At 43.9% G+C, this 19,814-nt stretch overlaps 1 pseudogene across 1 annotated transcript; it reads left to right on the top strand.

Moving 5' to 3' along the window:
• Nucleotides 1–9,488: 9,488 nt before the first annotated feature.
• LOC309867980 (ribosome biogenesis protein NSA2 homolog pseudogene) lies at nucleotides 9,489–10,397 on the top strand (annotated as a pseudogene). Its single transcript has one exon. The product of its transcript is annotated as a ribosome biogenesis protein NSA2 homolog pseudogene (transcript).
• The last annotated feature ends 9,417 nt before the right edge of the window (nucleotides 10,398–19,814 follow it).

Genomic DNA, 19,814 nt, shown 5'->3' with positions numbered 1-19,814 from the left:
CTTTTTTGCTTTCGACAGGGGCACTCCTGCAGGGACCAGTCTTGGCAGGGAGCCTGTGGTGAGAGTGGCTGTGCAGAGATGCGTGGGGGGCTGGGTGTGGAGGAGGGGGCATGGCTGAGCATCCCAGATGCCGTTCACCTTTGCCGGGTTCGTCTAGGGCTGTCCTAACCAATGTGGTCTGCAGTGACCCAGGACTCAGGCCTGATCTGGGCTGTTCATGGACTTACAGGTGTTTCCACACACATCAGCATTTTACACTTGGGAGGGTTGTGGCAGAGAAAAATCTATCTTCAAAAGTTCAGTGGGACCTCTGTGGCCCCCGATCACCTTGTGTGATGTGACGGAAAGCCAGCGGGCGTGTGTTTCACACGCGTGGTAAATGAAGCTCCCTTACCTGGTGGGCTCTGCTGGCTGCGGGTGAGGTGAGTGCACTCAGCCTTTGGGAGCTCCCAGTTGGGCATGGCACTGTAAAGTTGTGCACGGTGAGGGGGACAGGGCAGGAACAAGTACTTCTCTTGTTGGGGAAAGCAAGGAGGGGGCCTTTGGCTCATCTTCAGAGCCTAAGGAGAATTTAGCTGGGTGCAGGGGCAAAGAGGAAAGGGTCCCTTGGAAGAGGGAACAGCAGGAGCAAAGCAGAGCACCCGATCATCTTTCCCACTGTTCCTGTTGCACAGAACTGAGATGCCACCGTCCTTGGGCGGCAGAGGTCTGCAGAAAGCACGTGCTCCCTCCCTGTGGTTTTAAACAGGGTGGAGAGGTCAGGGCTTTGTTCGGTGCTCTGGCAGGTGAATGGGCATCAAGAGGGGAGACTGAGTCATGGTGAGGTCACCAGTCCAGGCTTTGCACAGCCCTCGCCTTCCTCACACATCTGTGTCCTCTGGCTGATTCCAAAGGTTTTCTCCAAAATGCGCAGATGCTTCTGAGTTCCTCCCTTTAAAGAGGAGAGAAAACCTTTTGGCATGGTCTGGGGGAGCTGAGCAGCCACATGCTGGAATCCGGCAGTTCTGCTCCAAATACGCTCCTGCATGTGTATGCCGGGAGACCCCCCCCCCACCCATGCACGCTCACATGGCCCCATTCATGAGAACCCTAACAGACAGCAGCCCAGACGGCCAGCTGCAGTAGGAGCTATAGTCTGTCATCACATATTCACCCAAGGGAACATGATATGGCCATGGAAACAGACAAACCACACCATCTGAATGGCTCTCAAAACATAACACACAGCAAAAGAAGCAAGTCCCCAAGGACACACACAGTGTGAGTCTATTTATACGAAGTGCAAAACCAGACAAAGCTAAACAATGTATTGTTTAAGGATACAGATGTAGTCCGTAATGAAACAATAGCAAAACTCTAGAAGAGTCCGCAAACAAAAACCCGTTGTTTCCAAACACCAGCAGTGAAGAACTCAAAAAGGAAATTAAGAAAACAATCTCATTTATAATGATATCAAAAAGAAGAAAGTATCTGGGAATAAGTTTAACCCAGGAGCGAAAGATCTGCAGGCTGAAAACCAGAAGGAATCACTGGAAGGGGAGAAGACCTAATTAAATGCAATGTGGACCCATGGCCATGGTTGGAAGCCTCAGCCGCACACAGCTGGGGATGGACAAGTGCCCCAATCTTCCCTTCCCCCCATCACCAGTTCCTCCCTGATTGGGAACTAAGGGATTGCCATAAGGGTCTCAGGGGAGCCCCTCTATAGCTCCCCTTTCTGGTTCAGCCAGCGACACCTGGCTGGCTTGCTGAGGAGGGCCAGCAAGTTGGGAAGCCACTGTTATAGAGCCTCCCTGATATGGTGGGAGGGCCCAGTCTGGTCTTCCCTGGCTGGGAGGGTACAGTACAGTGCTCATTGGAGAGAAGATCAGAAAACCAAGACTGGCTGGCTCCCATGGGGGGCACCTTCTCCTTTTCAGTGCTTTTTTGCCACTCTCTAGGTCCCTATCCACAGGGCTTCCCCCATCAACACTCCCAGGACCTTGGAAGGTTCCCCACCCCATCGGCAGTGTGTGCAAACAGGAACTGTGTCCCTCAGGGACTGTGATGACAGCTGGGGCCACCAGGGTGGGGAAGGACCCCGGGTGGCATGCCAACGGAGTCAGCTGGGTGCAGTTCAATGTGTTGCCTCAGGCAGCCAGCTCAGGAACCAGACTGCTGGGGCTGGTCCTTGCTCCTCTACTCCTTTGCTGGGGTGACACTTCATAGACAATATTGTATTCACAGAAAAGGATGTAATAGTAATTGTATAATAAATAGAATTGGGTCTTCACTGAGAGTCTTCTGCTGACCTCAGACAAAGGGCGTGTGGAGCTTTGTTTGCTCATCTGCCTCTCTGAGCCTGTCCTGCTGAAGGTGGGTCTCATCCAGACACCAGCTTCCTACCAAAGGGATGGCTGGAACCACCAACCTTTGAGCCATAGAATCGGGCATTTAGGAAGGGTTAGCCCAGCTCCCTGGTTTTACTTCTAAGGGAACCAAGGTCCAAACCCCAAGGCTAGCTGGTGGCCTGCTTGGCTCTGGATGTGGTTCCTGCTCACAGACTCTTGGCAGTACGTTTTTGGAGGGGAGCTGAGCGACACCTGCCACAGGGTCAAGTGTATATATCCTTTGACCCACTTAGGTCACCAATAGGTTCACTTCTAGGGACCTATTATCTGGAAATACTTTTACATGCATACATGGAAGTTTGTTTCAGTGTATTTTGAACTGAGTGAAGGATTAGAAGCCTCCAATTTCTTTTTCCTCTCTGTCAGGGACTGGTTGAACCAATGGCAATATAACAAATCATGGGCTGTGCAACACTCAGACATTCTGAAGAAGAACTTTAAGTTCTAGAGTGTAAATATCACTATTATGAATTGGGGGAAAAAAAAGTTGTAGTCAGATCTTTCTCTTATGATCCAGTTGTACAAGCACAAACCCTGAGATGCCCCTGGGTGGTTTAGTCGGTTAAGCATCTGCCTTCAGCTCAGGTCATGATCTCTGGGTTCTGGGATCGAGTCCCATGTCGGGCTCCCAGCTTAGCAAGGAGTCTGCTTCTCCTTCTGACCCTCCGTCCCCCGCTTACGCTCTTGTTCATTCTATCGCTCTTTAAAATGAATAAATAAAAAATCTTAAAAAAAAAAAAACACCAAACCTTGAAAGGTCTAGAGCTATGTTGTACAACATGGTGGCCACTGGCTATATGTGGCTATTAAGCCCCTGAAATTTGGCTGGTCTTAATGGAGATACGCTGTGAGATCAAGTACAAGACAGAAAACTGCCATTTTTTATGTCTGACATTAGAGCTTAGGAAAAGGGTGGGGGGGGTAGTATTTGGCTAGATTTTGAAGTAAAAAAAAAAAGGACATAAAATATGTCATTAATAAGTTGTTTTGTTATAACAACACGTTGAAAGAATAATTGGGATATATGGAGTTTAGTAAGTTCTAAAATTAATTTCCCTTATTTTAGCATGGCTTTCCTTTTCTTAACGTGGCTTCTCTACAATTTAAAATTATGTCTGTGACTCAGGCATGACTGGGTGCCCTCGTTTAGAATGACAGATAACAAACCGCCAAGTGTGCTTAGCAGGGTAGGGGTCAAGATTAGGAGAAGTGCGTAAACCAAGACCTTCCCTTGGCTCTTCTGCATGGTCATACAGCTTTAAGCATTTGTATATAGTGTCTCCAATGATTAACAGAGAAAGGATGCTGTTGCCACGATTCCTGGTAGCATGCTTTCCACTCCATCATGCCTAACAAATGTACCCTCTCCTATGCCCTATCTCCAGGCAGGGTCCGTGGCCCATGGAGAGAGGCCACCTGCCCTTTCAGCACTAATTTTACATTGAGGCATATCGAGCATGACCAGCCGTTAAGGAACAGACACAGGACATGCTGTCTCCGCGCCACATTCATGCGGAGAGCAGACCAGGCAGGATGAGAGCCAGAAGCAGTGAGGGAAGTTGGGGAGACACACAGCAACAGAAGGGCCTGGCAGCCGGGGAAGGGAGCACTGTGAGCTGACATTAGCTCCTTTTCCTAAAGCCATTTCTAGCACTGGAAATGGATCCTTCCCCTGATGTGGATAGCAATTGAAGGCACGGTTTCTGGAGAATAGCAAGATAAATTCTAGTAAGTGTTTCCTGTGGCAGCCTGGGAAAAGTGTTCCTGTATGTGATGTGTGTCTGAGGCAATGAACCAACCATTTCCTGGACCCTGTTCACTCCCAGTGGATGCCGTAATTCGTTCATGGACTGCAGAGTCTAAAAGAGCTGGAGAACAAAGGGGCATCACAGCCACTGTCTGGCTACTGCCTTTTTAATGGAGGGTTTAAGATGTTGAACCCCATTAGCTTCTAGATTATGGAAGAGCATCATGGAGTGGGTTCCATTATTCCCCTTCTATTTTTCTAAGCCCAGAATTTACACACACACACACACACACACACACACACACACACACACACATATGCATGCACACATGCACACACACACTATAGGACATTCTCAAAAATATTTTCAACCAAAGCAAAAGAGGGAGTTCTAAAAATATTAACTGCTCCAAGTAAGAGGATTTTAAGTTAATAGAAAGTGTGTTTTGTTTTCACTTAGTTCAGAAGGAAGATGACTAGCCACTTAAAATGCCTGAATGTCATTCTGTTTCTTGTACTTATCAACTTTGCAAAGCAAACAAATGAGAATGCAAAGAGCCAAACCAAACAAAATTCCAGACTTCTAGAAAAGAACCAATTAAACACAAACAATTACAGCAAACACATTCAACATTCGTTGGTGTTTTCGATTACATTTTCTGGGGGCCTGAAACACATTGTAGACAGTGGCCAATTCATGCTGTAAACTCCATTGCAAATGCCATGATTAAAACTGCTGCTAGGTACCGTATAGAGTGATAGTTGGGGAAGATTGCCAAGGACAATCCTTCCTTCAAGTCAAGCCTGTATGAAGTCCGCTCCCAGAGAGGCTGGTGTCCTTTTTAATTCTTCCCTAAATATTTAATTCAGACAGAGCAAATTTGTCTCCTATTTCCCCTCTCTACCTTTCTGGTCTTCCTTCCTTCTCAGTTCCTACTCCTGGTTCACTCAGGAACGATTCCTGTAAATACTCCCGTTCTTTGTCCCCCTACTCTCTATTTCTGCGAGTTTTTAAAAAGAATGTATTTATTTATTTGAGAGAGAGTGAGAGAGAAAGAGCACAAGTTGGGGGGAGGGAGGAACAGGGGTGAGGGAGAAACAGACACTGCGTTGAGCAGGGAGCCCGAGGCAGGGCTCGATCCCAGCACCCCGGGATCCCAACCTGAGCCGAAGGCAGAGGCTTAACTGATAGCCACCCAGGCACCCCTCTGTTCCTGCTAATTTCTGCTAAGGTTTTTTAAAAAGATAAAAGAATTTAAAAAGGTGTAATTTCTGGTAACAGAAAGGAAAATGTATTTGTTATAGAAAATGATTAAAGTAAAAGAAGAGGAAATATACTAAGGAATGAATAAACATCACCCAGATGGCCTTCATCCTAAAATAACAACAGATAGAATTTCAGTGTATTCCGAGGCTTTTTTCTGTGAATAGAATAGACATATGTGTGTGTGCGTGTATGTGTGTAATAAAAAACATATCCATTCTGCGCATTGTCATTACGCATTCTTCTCTGTCCTTCTGCAAATGGCTACATTATATTTCATCCTGTGGATAGACCGTGATTTATGAACCCAGTCCCCTGTTTTGGACATTGGGTTGCTCCCGTGTCTCCCTGCAGTAAACAGCGCTGTGTAAATCTTGGCTGCATGGCCTTCCAGAAACCCGTTCCTGCTTCCCACCGGCAGTGAGAGGGAACTCCCACCTCCCTTGCAGTCTTGTGTAGTGGAACCTATCTTTTCCCTGAGGTTTGAACTAACAGTTGGAATATCAGCGGATAAAGGCTTACAGGTATCGCCTCTGCCCCCCCCACCCCAAAGAACTTTAGTGACAGCAAGGGCTTTTGGGAAGAGGCACCTCTCCAGGAAGCAAAGAAGCAGAGGTAAGATAAGGAGTGACAGGCAAGGAGCCTAAACTCTGCAGCTGGGACTTCCGTGCAGACCCCTGGCACCTACCTTTAGAAGCCAGCTCTGAGGGAACCGCAACACATTGGAACCTGACTGACACAGGGCTTGTCCCCTCAGGGAATGATCCTGGAGGCCTTGTTGGCTGAGAATGGATACACCCCTGTCCAGCCAGCCTCTGCAGGAGAGGCCCTGGGAAGCAGAGTTCCCGTCTGAGCTCACCCCCACCTGAGCTTAGCCCCACCTGGGCTTACCTGCTACAGTGGCAGAGTGGGGAGGGCTCAGCCCGACCTTCTCCAGCTTCCTCCTCAGGCCAGGCAGGAAGCTGGCAGAGGCGGGCCCACCCTTTAAGAGCAGAAGTCCACATGAGGAGCATGTGAGTGCCCGTGCCGGGGCCCTCATGATCCTGGTGAGGCGATGGCCCCATGACCTCGCTCCCGGGCCAAAAAAGGAAACCAGGGCCCCATGTTGCCAGGCTGCTCGGTGTGGGATCCCATGAAAATAGCCTTGGGATCTGAGAGAGGTGGGGGAGCTAGAACTTTCCCTTTGAAGTGACCCTCCCCCCAGCCCATCCTTCCCCTGCTAGAAATGTCAGCATGGTTTGCATAATTGAGACAATTGGACATAATCGTTCTTTCAGAAGCCCCTCATCTGCGCCAGGGCCCCAGGGAGCCTGGAGAAGGCAGCACATGGCACTAGTCATCCATAATCCTTTCTCAGATCATCTGAGCTTGAGCCAGAGGTCGCAGTGAACTCCACTGCACATGCAGCGTGAGTCCCACATGACTCCCGTCCCCATCCGGGTGCTCCTAACCCCCACGGTCCCCACACTACCAGCAGCTTGCATGACCCGTATGCACAGTGCCCCTAAAACTGCTATGGGGGAGGGTGTGCTATAAGGATGTGCGTGGATATTCCAGATTTCAGGAAGCTTTCTCAGACTAGCAAGAGACAGAAAACCCAAATCTTGAACTTCTCCTGTCTGCAACCCTTTAGGCAGCGACCAGGTTCCCCACACACCTGTGGGTCTCCTGGGCTGCCTCCCTCATCTCCCAGAAGAGCGGACAGACATGCAGACAGACTGGATGCAGGACAGTTAGGGCAGTTTCCATTTCACAGATGAGGACACTGAGGCCTCTGAGTGAGCACAGGATGTGGAGCAGGAACGTAATTTCACCCCATCGAGCCCTAAGGGGATAGAGCCTGAACCAGGGACCATGTCCTCCACCGAAAGCTGCAGAAGACCATACCCACACCTGGAGGCCCCCCGGGGCGCTCAGGGAGCCTCTGACCTCCAGAGGTGGATGTTAGACTGAGCAGGTGGACCAGGCCATTTTCTGGGGAGGGAGTCTACCCTTTGTTTCGTCAGCTTCCTTCAGATCTGTTCCCCCCGAAGGTGACAACCATTTCCCAGGAAAGTGGGCCCAATAGGGGTGACTTTGTCCATGGTTTGCAGGTACACACAGCCTGTGGGGAGGGCAGCACCCACCCGGCGGCAGCTCTGGCCCAGCACCGGGGGTGTTTTCCTTGTCAACTCATGGTTGGCTCTAGATAAACAAATGGCTCCTGGCAGGAGTTCCTCCAGGGGTCCGAGCGTATCTGCAATGACAGTATTTTGGATGGCGCAGGTTGAGACAGAATTGCAGAGGCAGGGTGTTCCTGGGGTATCAAGAATCAGACTGAAAGCCTCTGGGAGGCCCCTTTGGCAGGTGATGGTCTTGCCGTCCCTGTGTCAGGCTCGTGCTCCGTCATGACTACAAAGTATAGAAACCTGATGTCCCATGCCAGGCAGCTGCCCCGTCTCAGCCCGTCAGTCAGTGCCTCTCCCGCCAACGGATGCTATTGTCACTAGTCAATAGTGGGTCTGGGGTCAGAGAACATGGAGAGATGGAGATCTTGAGCCTTCCAAAAGTGAACAACCCTCCTTGCTGGCGCTGGCCCAGTGAGGCAGGCGACCGGAACTGCCAAGGGCAGCATGGCGGCCCGAGCCTGCGGCTGCCTGCAGAGAACTCCAAGTTCATCCAGTCGGAAATGAAATGTGCTCCGAGTGTACCACACGCAAGATGGCCAATGCTTTATATTGACTACATGTTGAGATGATATTTCAGATATTTTGGGTTGAATAAAATGTATTGTTAATTTTTTTTTTTTACCCGCTTCTATTTATTTCTTTAAAGCGACTTCTGGAAAATGTAAAATGATGTCTGTGGCTCACAGCTGCGGCTCACGTTATATTCCTGTTGTCTGGTGCTAAGCTAGAGCCTGGGAAGGGGAGGGGGTCCTGAGCAGAATTCCCATATTCAGGAGGTCTCCTTCTCTGGGCATGGCACCTGGAAAGAACCCGGCGCTAGGAGATGATACACGAGAACTGTGGACACGTTGTTCATGGGTAAGGATTTTTACGTGTCCAGGGAGCATTCTGAGCCGATGATATTAGCACTGATGTTAGTGACGAGGAAGACACATGGGGTAGTTCACTGCTGCCAGGTCCTGCCTCTTGGGGAGGGACCAACTTGATTAGTCTGCCAGCCTGGGAGGTGGTGCATTTCTTATCATGGGTCAGGAATAAAGCTGCCGAGGAGCCTAAGGAATATGCATCTTGCCTGTGATCCCAGTTGGCGAGAGGAACTAGGATGGTGACTCGTGTGGTCACCAGTGTGGGCAGCAGGCAACCAGGCACCGGGGGAACAGGGAGGAACCCAGGGTGGTCCCAGTCACACTCTGTCTCTGGGGTCTTGGTTCGGGTTCCCCACAAAGGAGACTCTGAGACAAGTCCATGATGTTTCTTGTTCTGCTCTGTGCCCTGCATTTCCTGACCAATAGTAAGATCTTGAGACCTGTTTGGATTCAGAAGCGATTTTTTGACAAGACTCACTGGTGACATGTGTCTTTCCATCAGGAGGCACCTAATGTCCACTTGTCTGCCTTTTCCGATTTGGGGGGGTGTCTTGATGATGATTGCCTAGAGCCTTTGCATCACTAGAACTTGCAAAAGGGTGATCTTCAGTTCTGGCTTTCCTTCTTCATTTATTCACTGGAATTCACTTATGAAGAGAAACCGCCTGACCAAATTGGTTAGTGTGGTTCACACAGGAAAGGCAAAAGGTTTTGGTTTCCAGAGTAATGAGTTGGTTCCCTGGCGTGATCCCAAGGTGACTAACGTGTTTCTTTTTTCAGAGTGTCAGTGTGTATGAATTCACAGATGGAAACATACTCGAAGAATTTCAATTCACAGCAGTAACTTTCCTTATTGTTGTTCAAATTGTCCCAATTTCACACGGGCCCTTGATTCCTTCTGGCACGACACCAGGAGGCTCTGAGAGCATCCTTGCTATTTGGAATGAAAAGGTGTTTCATGCTCATGTGGTACATTTCTTGCCCTAGACCTGGATGTGGCCATTTGTCCCATTGTAGTGGGGGAATGGTCCTTAGAAACCAGGATCTGGGGAGTTAGCTCGTGGGTCTGGGAGACCGAAAACTGAGATCTTCTTTGCGCCCCGACAGCTGTACCCCACAGCTCTGCAGCCGTCACCATGCCACCAAATGAATATATTGAGTCACACCAGAAGCGCTATGGCTATCGTTTGGATTACCATGAGAAAAAGAGAAAGAAAGAAGGTCGAGAGGCTCATGAACGTTCAAAGAAGGCAAAAGGATGATTGGTCTGAAAGCTAAGCTCTACCATAAACAGCACCATGCTGAGAAAATACAGATGAAAAAGACTATCAAGATGCATGAAAAGAGAAACACCAAACAAAAGAATGATGAAAAGACTCCACAAGGAGCAGTACCTGCATATCTACTGGACAGGGAGGGACAGTCTCAAGCTAAAGTACTTTCTAATATGATTAAACAAAAATGAAAAGAGAAAGCGGGAAAATGGGAAGTTCCTTTACCCAAAGTTCGTGCCCAGGGAGAAACAGAAGTATTAAAAGTTATTCGAACAGGAAAGAGAAAGAAGAAAGCATGGAAAAGAATGGTCACTAAAGTCTGCTTTGTTGGAGATGGCTTTACTCGAAAACCACCTAAATATGAAAGATTCATTAGGCCAATGGGCTTATGTTTCAAAAAGGCCCATGTAACACATCCTGAATTGAAAGCCACCTTTAGCCTGCCAATACTTGGTGTAAAAAAAATCCTTCATCCCCACTATATACAACTTTGGGTATTATTACCAAAGGCATGGTAATTGAGCTGAAGGTGAGTGAGTTGGGCCATGTGACACAAGGAGGCAAAGTTATTTGGGGAAAATATGCCCAGGTTACCAACAATCCTGAAAATGATGGATGCATAAATGCAGTCCTACTGGTTTGACAGCAGTTCGAGACAAGTAATTCCTTATAATTACTGAAGACTACACACCAGTCAGGAAAGCAACCATTCCTGTGGTGGTTCTGGATACTACCAAACAGCCTTAACTATCTGCAGTCATCAAGAGAAGCATTTATTCTATTGTGAAAAACATTAAAATAGACATTTATTAAAATAAATGGTCTTTATTTTTGTCTTTTTAGCAAAAAAAAAAAAAAAAAGAAAAGAAAAGAAACCAGGATCTGCCTCTGAATTGAAGTGTTTCTAGTCCCTGCAGTTGGCAGAATGGTGATATTTGATATGTGTATGTACATACAATAAACATATGGTATACAACATGTAATAATTATATAACATAATTATGTATAAGATATAAGACATAGAAGAGAAAATGCACCATGAATTCATACTGACAGTTCCAATTCTAATTTAGAAACACAGCTAATTTACTTATGTCCTGATTTTATATTTGTGTCTCTTTTCACTTATGCTGAGTCTTGTTCCTAATGATATTAATATAATTTGTCTTTTACTTTATCCTAGCTGCAGTTTCAAAGCAACAATGCCAATATTACCATTAATAATACAATTCCTAAGTGCAGTTTCAAACATTGTTTTATTGTTCATTTTGACCTTAGGTATATCCTGTTTGAGTTTTAAAATTACTTAAAATAATTCTTCTCTGTGAGGTTATTCTGCAAACTTAGAGACACCATTGGATTCACTTATTTAATTTTCTTTTGGATTTTTAGGAATTGGTTTTTTAATTTCATTTTTTAAATAATTTTATAAAGCATTTATATTATTGCAAAACCAAAACTGCAGATAAGATTTATTCAGAAATATCTGGCTACTGGAGCTATCTCTCACCCTTGTCTGGCCTCTCAAAAGTGAACTAAAGAAATTTTTTTAATCTTTCCATTTTAAAATATTAGCATATAATATTAACTTCATATATATATATATATATATATATATATATATATATATATATATATCCCTCCTTTTTTTTCACATAAATGGAAGAATATTTTGCATCTTTATTTTTCCTGGGAATTACTCAGTCTCTCCTCATTTCTTTTTCTAGTTCTATAGCCTAAATCCTTGGGTGAATGAATGAAATTTGACTCAACTGGATGGACACTTTGGTGGTTTTCAATCTTTACAAGTCTCATAACAGTTAAAAGCCATGCCACACATTCTTTTGCGCTTAGCCAGGATTCTTTAGCTTAGATGCCTAGAAGAGAGATTGCTGGAATTAACAGTAAATGGATATATAATTTTTCTAATATTATAAAATTCCCCTCCAAACAGGTTACCATTATGTATTCCACCAGCATTTTATGAGCGTTCCCCACTGCCTCATCTACAGAATATATCATGAAACTTTGGGATGTTTGCCCAACTTACTAAGAAATGGTGTCTCCATATAGTTTTGGTCTGTAGTTCTTTTATCTTGGGCACGGTACTAATTCTTCTTTACAAGTTTGGTAGAATTTACCGTAGAAACCATCTAGGCCTGGGGTATTCTTTGTGGGAAGGAGGGCAGGTATTGCATGGAGCACTGGGTATGGTGCATAAACAATGAATTTTGGAACACTGAAATAAAATAAGATTAAATTAAATTTTTTAAAAAAGGAAAAAAATAATAGTTCAGTCTCTTTACTTTTTCTTTTGTAGATCAATTCAGATCGATTTCTTCTTGACTCAGTTTTAATAATTTGTGTCTTTGAAGGAATCTGTCCATTACTTCTGAATTTTCAATTTGTTGACATGATATTCTCTTACAAGCTTTCTTATTTCTTAGATAGGTGGTGGTATCCCTTCTTTCATTCTCATTTTAGTAGATTTAGTCTTCTTTCAGCACCCCCACCCCGACCCCCACCCTGTCAGTCTAACTAAGGATTTGTCAACTGTGCTGATTTTTTCAGAGAACTAACTTTCGGTTGCACTGATTTCTTGTTTTGGTTTTCTATTCTTTATTTTATTTCTTTCCATTCTAGTTTAATTTCCTTTTATCTGTTTGATTTGATTTTAGTTTGATTTTCTTTTTTTGGTTTTTTAAAGTTGGAGGTTAGATTACTGATTTGCAGTCTTTCATTATTAACATAGGTGTCTAAAGCTATCAATTTCCCTCTCACACTGCTTTAGCTACATTCTTTAAGTTACGGTATGTTGTGTTTTCATTCTTGTTCATCTTAAAGTAGTTTCTAGTTTTTCATGTGACTTTTTAACCCATTGATTGCTTAAGTGTATGTATAGTTGTGAATTTCTCAAATTTCTTTCTGTTACTGATTTTGAATTTAATTCCACTTTGGTTGGAGAACATACTTAGCATGACTTCAATCCTTTTAAACTTACTTAGGCTTGTTTCCTGGACTGGCATATGGTCTGTCCTCGACAATGTTCCATGTGAACTCAAGAGGAATATGTATTCTGCTTTTGGGTGGTGTGTTAGATGTCTGTAGGTCAGTGTAGTTTTAATTTGCATTTATGTTACTATGAGTGAAGTTGGGCATCTTTTCATGTTTAAGTGCTATTGCATTTCTACTTCTGTGAACTTTCCACATCTTCTGTTCATTTTTTAAATAGGATCTTTTTTTTAATTCTTAGAGCTTGTTTATATCAAGATGGTGAACGTGTAACTGTGATAAAGTCGGCAAATTTTTCCACCCTCTTGTCATTTGTTATTTAACTTCACTTACTTGCCTCGGCCTCCTGCTTCCTTGCTATCCATAGTTCATCAATTTAATTCACGACTGACATCACCCTTTCTCTCTTTTTTAAAAGTTTTTATTTTAATTCCAGTTAGTTAACACACAATGTCATTAGTTTCAGGTGTACAATATAGTGATTCGACAATTTCATACATCACCAGGTGTTCAGCAAAACAAATGCATTCCTTAACCTCCATCACCTATTTAACCCATCCCTCCACCTCCCTCTCCTTTGGTGACCATCAGTTTGTTCTGCATGGCTGAGTCTGATTTTTTATCTCTCTCTCTCTCTCTGTTCCCCTTTGCTCATCTGTTTAAGAAATATTTGTTTCTTAAATTCCACATATGAGTGAAATCATGTGGTATTTGTATTTCTCTGCCTGACTTATTTGCTTAACATTATACTCACTAGCTCCATCCATGTCATTGCAAATGGCAAGATTTTATCCCTTTCTACGGCCAAGTATATTCCATTGTATATGTACACCACCTCTTCTTTATCCATTCATCTGTCAGTGGACACTGGGCTGCTTCCATATCTTGGCTATTGTAAATAATGTTGCTATAAGCATCAGGGTGCATGTATCCCTTTGAATTAGTATTTTTGCATTCTTTGGATAAATACCCAGTAGTGGGATTGCTGAATCATCAGATAGTTCTATTTTTAACTTCTTGAGGAATCTCCATACTGTTTTACAGAGTGACTGTACCAGATTTGAAGTCCTTCTGACAGTACACGAGTATTCCTTTTTCTTCACATCCTTGTCAACACTTATTTTTTTCTTGTGTGGATTTTAGTGATTCTGACAAGTGTGAGGTGAGATCTCATTGTAATTTTGATTTGCATTTCCCTTGTCGTAAGTGATGATAAACATCTTTTCATGTGTTTGTTGGCCATCTGTATGTCTTTGGAGAAATGTCTGTTCATGTCTTCTGCCTTTTTTAAATTGGATTATTTGTTTTTTGTGTGTTGATTTATATAGATTCTTTATTATACTTTGAATGATAACCCTTCATCAGATATGTCATCATCCTTTCTGCACTGTGAAGAGGTGTGGGAATGACTCAAATATGACTTCCAATGTTCATAGGCTAGTATGGGAGATGTCACCTATACAAACACACTTGAAATACAAGACAGACTACAGGAAGCATTCTAATTAGACCTGCCAAGAAGTAAGATAATATATGGGAGAGAGAACTTATCAGGAGGAGCAGAGGTGCTCCAACTGGACATATCTGGGTGGCAGATTTGAGGAAAGGAGGCACTTTATGCAAAGAGCTGGAAGGGGCATAAGCAGGACCTCGGGCAGGCCTGCAGACCCTGTGACCTGAAGCATAGTTCTGAGACCAGGACGGGTGATGAGCAGGAAGGAGGAAGACCAGGCTGGGAATAAAGGAGAAGGTGGGAGATATTTGGGGATGCTGAGGGCTCAAGCTAGTACTGGCCGAGCAGAAGTTTTGTGAATTCTGACCTCAAAGTCTTGTTCTAAAGTACCTGCCTTCTCAGAGTCTTATTTGGGGTAGGACTTGTATCTGTACAACAACACATTGCTCCTGGGATAGGCTGCAGAGGTGAGTTTCCACTTTCTATATTTCTGGATTGTTTATATACATTTTAAACAAGATAATGGTAAGTGCTACCTGCATATAAGGCAAAAAACAAAACAAAACAAAAAACAAGACAGTGTTGACTTTGAATGACTTAATTGGCAGAATCCCTGAAATAAAGAAGCTGAGGTGGTAGATTAAAAAGATATTATTTGTGGGGTGCCTGGGTGGCTTACTGGGGTGAGCCTCTGCCTTTGGCTCAGGTCATGATCTCGGGGTCCTGGGATCAAGTCTTCTTTGGGCTCTCTGCTTAGCAGGGAGTCTGCTTCCCCCTTTCTCTCTGCCTACTTGTGATCTCTCTCTCTATCTCTCTCTCTATCAAATAAATAAATAAAATCTTTTAAAAAAAGATATATTTGCTTTGTAAATTAAATTCACATTTCATTGAACAGTGCCTCTGCAAATGACAAAGGCTAGAGAGGAATTTAAAATCTTTGGTATTGTTATCAAAGGCTAGACGAAGGCTAGAGAGGAATTTAAAATCTTTGGTATTGTTATCAAAGGTAGTCTTTAAAAATAAACGAATGACTAGATTAGGCAGAGACCTACAAGTCTATCAGTGTTTTTGGACACCATGAATTTGCCTCCACTTCTCTGTAAATTATCCGCTGACTGGCAAATACAGTGTGTTTTTCCACTTGGGGGAACAAAGATCCTCAAACATTTGGAACACAGGCTGTGGAAACTCCAGTCTCTTGAAGGCAGAGGTCTTCCTGATGAGTCTCAGGAGCCAAGTTGGCCAAGATATGCTGGCCATTCTCCAAAGGATTCCCAGCCTTATCAAGAGTTAAATATTGATAGCAACCTCTTTTTATAACCCTTCTCTGTTCCACATGGCTCTAAGCTTGTGGGAGCTGGAATTCATAGTATGTCTTCATTGCTGGTCATTCTGCAACGGAGGACAGAGGCTCTGGAAAGCCCACCATGGAGATACCAGTTGGAAGATCCCAAATGCACAGTGGCTTCCTGTTTGATCATGACAGCTTTCTTTTCATTTTTTTTTCTCTTTTCTCTTCTTTTTTATTATTTACTTTTGGCAGCGGATTATGTTGCAATGTTGGCAGATGACGTGAGCTAAGATAACAAGCACATGGGTGAAAAACCTGCCAAACATGAAACATTTTTTAGTTTCCAGAATAATCTCCGCAATGAAAATAAAGCCAGTGACTTTGCTGTAGAAATCATCCATTATGTCAAAGCTTTGTGGAAGTCTTATAGTGGTGTAAATGTCAGGAACTGGTATGGCCAGTCTGGGCAAAGCAGAAGCAGTATGCCTGGAGCTGCTAAGGGTGGCCTCCTCACGGCTGGAGCTTCTGGAAGTTCCCAAAAAAGAGCACTATCTGAGCTGGTTTTCCTTCTCACAAAATTCTTGACATCTCATTCATCCACCAGTCCACCCACCACACATAAGGAGCTGGAATTACTCGTGGTAATCCCACACTACTGTTACAGTGCTGGAATCTATCCAAGTCGGAATGTAACATTCTGCCCTTTGGTGGGACCTAACGGTGTACTTCCAAATTCCAAGCATACGTTGTGGTTCATGCTTCTTAAATACTCTTCGCTGTGGAGCAATGGCAAGTCTCCCAAAATGTGAATCCAGTTATGAGAAAGTCACTTTGACCTTTTCTTCCTTTAAGATATCTGTGGTCCTGAGAAGAACTTTGGGCAGGAGCCATGGCAAGAAGTTATTTCACCTCTCTGTGACTTGGTTTAGAGCAGCTGACGCATAAGAAGAACAGATCTCTGGGAGATAAAAGATGTGCATGAGCCTCATGAAGCCAGCTGTGCCTTCTCACAGATCAGCACTGAAAGATGCCTCAGAATGTGAAGAGTTCTACAGGCTGTGCTCCCTTGACACCTGGCACAGAAGTTATTTATATTTCATGCATCATGCCTCACTGGAAAGGGAGAGCTCCTAATGGTCTTCAAGATAATTTCCTACCAGATGCATCTCTTTTGAGTAATGCTTCATAGCTACTAAAATTTGGATTTTAACCAATTTGGTTGCAATAACCCGTAAAGCAAAAATGCACTCCAGATAAAAATTTAGGCTCATCCAGTAAATCTCAGTAAAGTTTTAAACAAAAAGTTCTGGGACTAGAGTGCCCTTGTTACTTGGAATCTTTGTTTCGATTAGCAGAATGACTTTGAATTTTAATCTTTTGAGAAAAATCTTTTGAAAAGCATCTGAAAAACAGGCCAAGGCAGGCTGCTAAGGATAAGGGTAACAAATGTGAGCAAACAGAGCTTACAGAAGTTAAGAGCTAGTTTTGCAAAGCGTGGAAACATTAGGAGAGATTCCGGCATTCTATTTTTTTAAATAGAATAAACAGTTTTAATAGAATTCATTTTTAAATAGAATAAACAGTTTTAATAGAATTCATTTTTTATTTTTTAAAAAATATTTTTACTTTTTAAAGATTTTATTTATTTATTCATGAAGGATAGAGAGACAGAGAGGCAGGGGCAGAGGCAGAGAGAGGAGCAAACTCGTGCAGAGCAGGGAGCCCCATGTGGGACTCGATCCCAGACTGTGTGATTAGGACCTGAGCTGAAGGCAGATGGTTTACCTGACTGAGCCACCCAGGTTCCCCAGACTTTGTTTTTTAAAACAGTTTTAGATTTACAGAAAAATTGAGAAAATAATATAGAGAGTCTCCATATACCCTGCACTCTTCTATTATTAATACCTTATATTATTATAGTACATTTACATTATGAAATAAGAATAGATATGGTATATATTTCTATGGAAGCATATATACTATGGTATATTGTTATAATTAATGAGCCATTATTGATACATTATGATTAAGTAAACACTATATCCAGATTTCCTTAGATTTTTCTAGTGTCTACTCTTCTGTTCTAAGGATCCATATTCCATTTATTTTTTTCCAGCTTTATTGAGATACAATGGACACATAACACCGTAAGTTTAAGGTGTACAATGTGTTGATTGGATACCTTTATAAATTGCAAAAGGATTACTGCACTACTAGAAGCTACCGCCTCCCTCCTGTCACATGGTTACCATTTCTTTTTTGTGGTGAGAACATTTACGATCCATTCTTCTAGCAACATTCAAGTATATGACACAGAACTGTTACCATCATCACTATGCTGTACATTAGATCCCCAAACTTGTTAATGTTACAACTGGAAGTTTGTACCTTTTAACCAACATCTCCCCATTTCTCCCTACCCCTCCCCACCAGCCCCTGCTAACCACCGCTCTGTGCTCTGTTTCTCTGAGAGTCTAAAAAAGTTTAACTTTTTTAGATCCCACAAGAAGTGAGATCATTGGGTATTTGTCCCTGTCTGACTTATCTCACTTAGCATTATGCCCACAAGATCTATCCATGTTGTTGCAAATGGCAGGATTTCCTTCTGTCTCATGGCTGAATCATTCTACTTTTTAAAGATACTTATTTCTTTCCCAGTTGACTCAGAAGGCAAGCAAACAAGGAACACTTTGGTTTAAGAGATTGCTAGTAATTAGTCCCAAATTTTCCATTGTCCTGGGAAAATGCTTGGCTGAGATTTTCCTTTCTCATCATGCCCAGTTCCTTCCCCTCCAAGGGGGCAAATATACTTTTTTTTTTTTAAGCCACTGGGATGAGGAGGAGTGGTGTCTGCTTTGAGGAGTCCCTACCTCAGAGATGCTGCTTCTTACAGTATTGCTTCTGCCTGGGAGCAACATTCTTTAAACATCTAAAGTGGGCTTTTAAGAACTTGGGGCATTCTCAGAAAATGATCCCATGTGTATTAAATTGGGGCAGTTCTGCATAGTCTCTTTTCCTTTTGAAGAGTTGCAGTGCATATTAGGATATTAAAGGCTCTGAGAAGTCATGCAATGAAGAAAACTCTTTACTATTATGGAGTCCAGCATTTCCTAAATTCATTGGCCCTGGAGTCTTACTTTTCTTCTAAAATACTTCTAAATATCTCTCAGAGCCAAAGGAAGGACTTGGGAAACCCCAGACTCAGGTAACCATGAACTTAACCATCTGAGGAGTTCATGAACTATTCTGTGTTGGAGGAAACTTATTCCCAGAGGTCCCATTCAAAGGTCTGGAGAGTGTTTCCTGATGGTCTCTCTTGAGGGCTCTTTTGGCTTTGGTGAGATGGAATCACATCCAGTGTGGATTCTACCTAAGCAGCTCCCACTGTGACTCAACGATCTGGTTGGGGAATGGTCCCTGATAGGAGTGAATCTCCCAGCTAAATCAGCAGGAAGAGGAGGGGGGCACAAGTAACCCTGCCCCTGCCCCTACCATTTCAGACTCTAGGGAGAGCATCTGCATCCTGAGCTTCTCACTAGGCTGTGACCACTGGACCCAGGGCTCTCTCAAAGGCCACTGGTTGCACTTAGCCTTCTGTGAAAACCTGGTCTCTGGGATAGAGCTGGGCATCGGCATCAGGCTTTCTGCTCAGCAGGGAGCCTGCTTCCCCCTTTTGCTCTGTCTGCCTCTCTGTCTACTTGTGATCTCTCTCTCTGTGTCAAATAAACAAATAAAACCTAAAAAAAAAAAAAAAAAAAAAAAATTCTGGTCTCTGTGGTTCTAGTCCCACATACACCAAACTAGCTGACTGCCTTTCCTGTGCAGGGGTCTTCAAACACGCCCTTCTTCTCCCCATCTCTTTCTTGGCCTTTGACATTTTATCCAGCACATTTGCTAAGCTTGGGCCCTGCTTTCTGGGTCCAACTCGTGCTCCACATGGGGGCAGCATCTCCATTAACCCTTCCCAGCCAGCCCAGCCTGGTCACTGTGGCTCTCTCTGACTGTCACAGCACCTTCTGTCCTAGCACCCGCTGCTGTAGATGGGAACAATTGCACACAGCCCTGTGCTCCCTGCTGTACATGACCCCCCTGCCAAGAGCCTCATCATAATGCAGGAGTCCCCATGTGCCTACTAGGTGTTCAACTAGGTGTTAAATGATCTGCACAGCTCCTCACGGGTAGACATTCTTTCTGTATCATGCTACACAGCTCTGGGCTTTCCTGGAGGTTTTGCATTTGCTGCAGCCCATCTTGGAGGGCCCCACAGGAGCCTCTGCTTTGGCTATGCTTGTGGGGTTTCCACCCATACCTGACTGCCTTGCCTCTGCTCCACTGGGGGTCATCTGGCT

This window comes from Mustela nivalis, assembly GCF_964662115.1.
Source record: "Mustela nivalis genome assembly, chromosome: 6".
NCBI lineage: Eukaryota > Metazoa > Chordata > Mammalia > Carnivora > Mustelidae > Mustela > Mustela nivalis.
Note: the sequence above shows the minus strand (reverse complement) of the source record. Positions and strands in the feature narration are given on the sequence as shown.